The sequence below is a fragment of the Mus musculus genome, chromosome Y (assembly GCF_000001635.26).
Source record: "Mus musculus strain C57BL/6J chromosome Y, GRCm38.p6 C57BL/6J".
In the NCBI taxonomy this organism is placed as follows: Eukaryota; Metazoa; Chordata; class Mammalia; order Rodentia; family Muridae; genus Mus; species Mus musculus.
The window spans coordinates 2,345,897-2,348,930 of NC_000087.7; the positions used below are offsets into that span (position 1 = coordinate 2,345,897).

General features: G+C 39.6%; 1 long non-coding RNA gene across 1 annotated transcript; it reads left to right on the plus strand.

Annotated features, from left to right (window-relative positions):
- The first annotated feature begins 552 nt into the window (after nucleotides 1–552).
- Gm39555 lies at nucleotides 553–2,735 on the plus strand. Its single transcript, XR_879407.2, has 3 exons — nucleotides 553–770; nucleotides 1,916–2,044; nucleotides 2,523–2,735. It is a non-coding gene; the product is annotated as a predicted gene, 39555 (long non-coding RNA).
- Nucleotides 2,736–3,034: the final 299 nt, after the last annotated feature.

The window sequence follows — 3,034 nt, forward strand, 5'->3', positions numbered from 1 at the left end:
TAAAAAACAAAAATCAAAAATTGCTCTTGGTGTCCTTAGCTCCTACCTGTTTCCACATAAATAAGGACCTATACTTAATCAATTGCTGCAAATCAATGCTCTTATTTCTGATTAATAAGTAAGTAAATTATACACATGTAACTATTAATAATTTTTCCAGCATTCTAGTTACAATCGCTCTTTAAGGGAAACATTTGAAAGTGTAATTAGTCACTGCCCATGTTATATTAAAACTGAATATAACAGTCAAGATGTTTTTTCAACAATTTAATAATTCTCAAAGACAAGATACTGTGGAAAGTTTAAAAACTCTATCTTCTTAAAGACAAAGAAGGTGAGAAATTATAACCCTGTACACATTATATAAATCATACTTTTATTTTCAAGAATTTTGAAATTTGGATGTCAAAAACTTAATGCCTTATAGCATCTTAAAACTAGAAAAAGTCATGTCTAGGTGAAATGAAAAAGATCCACTTATTGACACATGGCATGATCCTGGACAGAAAGTTAATATGGGAGAAAGAGAGGGTGTTTCTGTTTTTTCCACAGAATACTGCAGAAGCATGCTAACTTCCAGAATGATTTGTGTGACCTGTGAGATATGAGTGCCCTGACACTGATGACAAGAAAGCTCTGTTCAGCGCACAGAGAAAGAGGAATCAGGAAGAGCAGCCACTTACAAACTAGAAGAAGAAACTTCCTATCTCAGCCATGGGAGAGATGACCTGGTGTCAACTTAGAGACAACAAAAAATGATGATCCATGAGGTAGAAGGACTGATATAATGTATTTGACAAGATTTCCTGAGACAGTGTTTTTGGCCATTCAGGCTAAATCTCCTATAGCTGTGAAAGCTTGTGTGCCTTACTTATATGCTACATTGTTAGATAACTTTAAGAGTTAAGATCAGCAATCATGACAAGTCTTTTTATATTCATTGTAACTGTTGTCAATTAACTAAGTGTGTAGGTCCTAATGTAGATAAGAAACCTGCTGTTACGATTTTGTTAAAGAGATCTGCTTTTGTTTTGCTGCCTTTTAGAGTTAGGAAATGATCCTTGGTTTAAAAATACAGGAATGCAAACTTGGAAAGTGTTAAATGAGCAATTTTAGGATTTACTGCTTTAATTGCAATTTTAACTTCAATAGCTACTACAGCTTTAGATCAGCAGCTGCATACTGCTCATTTTGTTAATGATATGCATAAGAATATTTCCATGGCTTTGTCAGAGGAACTTATTATAGATAAAATTTGGAGGCAAAGTTTAATGTCTTAAAAGTAGTAGTCTCAGCAATAAGGCAGAATATAACAAATATTAAAGCTACAAAGACAGAAATTTTAGATATTAGAAGAATTTTGCCAAATCAGTGATATTCAGAATTGTAAGAGAGTTTTTGAAAGAAATAAGGCTTTACACTCTACTACATAGAATTAGAAATCTCAGGGCAAGTTTAGCAATGTAAGATTAGAATTCTCATTATAGTTGTATATGGCAGAACTTATTGTAACCATGATTAATGCCTCACTAAAAGCCATTCATGAGGCCAATTCTACCCTTGCTAGGGATTGTTGGATTTGTTATTCATCCCAACCTCCTTTTCATGAAGGAATAGCCTTTTTGGAGAGGTGATTGCCAACAATGATACTTCCTTTCTGAGATGACAACTGGAGTCTAAAGAAGGGCTGACTATTGGCCAAATATCTGGAATTGGTTTCTGTCTTTTGGGACCCCAGATGCCCCCCCCGCCCCTGTTTGAAATGAGTAATCAAACCCTTGCTCTCAACCTTACTTCCTCGTCTTTTGAGACCCTTCGTGGACATACGGTGGCTTTTCTCATTTGGCCCATTGGGCTTTCAACAGATTAACCAGATTTGTTAAGTTACAGATTGATTCTGCCTTAAACAAAACAGATGCACTCCACTACCATTGACTAAGCATCTGAGACTCAGATGAAGACCTCTCAACTGACGATGCAGAGAGTACAGTCATTGGCCATCAGTTCTCCACCCTTGCTGCAGAAACGGAGCCTTCTTGGTTCGGTAAGCTGTGGAAACAGCAATAATGGATGGGGTGACCTCCAGATCTTATAGTGGCTAAGGGCTATAAACTGTGGAGTTACCAATAACGGGATCTTGTGGTTCCATAAGCCAGAAGCATATCGTGATTCCACTGGCTGGGTGCCAACCACGACTATCAGTGGCCTGATCAAGTCATTGTAATAAGATGTGGTGTTGGGAGTGGAGGCAATTCACATAGCCTAAGACAGGGCCTTGCCCACCTAGGACCTGAAAAGGTCTAGCTATCACAGTAATTGGACGTGGACCAGGGAAAAGGCCTAAGATAGGTGCTTCACCGAGCCTTTTTTTGTGGCCACAACCCAACTTTAATAAGGAAAAAAAGGGATATGTGAGAGACAGCACTGTGGGAAACAAGGTCCTCCAGTTACACTCACCATAAAGATACTGCTGACCATTTGAAGGGAATTATGCCACTGCCTCCTTCATTGTTCTCCACCAGGCGCCTGAGACTGCCAGGTTCACCTCCTCCTCCATGTCTCCGTTTGGTGCCTGGAACTGTTTATGGCAATCCAAGATAAAATGCAGAATGTTTGAAGACTGCCTGGGACTGTTAGAGGGCTGACATACCAAGATAAGGTGTGAAAAGCATGTAATCAGCATTTGCCCCCGATCAGTCCATCAGTTTCTCTGTACTTTGTTGTGCCCTGTCCACCCCTCCCCATTTTCTCTCACTGTGTGCTTACAAACTGGCTCTTAGCCTTCATTAAACAGATCTTGTCAATTCTCTGCTTGGTCTCACTCCCCTTTCTCCTCCAGTTTCTCTTGCAGCCTTTGGTTCTCCTCAACCCAAGGAATAACTAGGTCCTGCTGGACAGGACAACCTGCCTCTGCAGGTTGCTTCTATTTAGCTGTCATTGGAGACAGCAGTTCGAGTAGCTGCTACCTGCTGGTGAGTTCACTTCTAATGGGTCTGTAGAATTCAAACATGTTTGGAACCTGGAAAGTAATGGA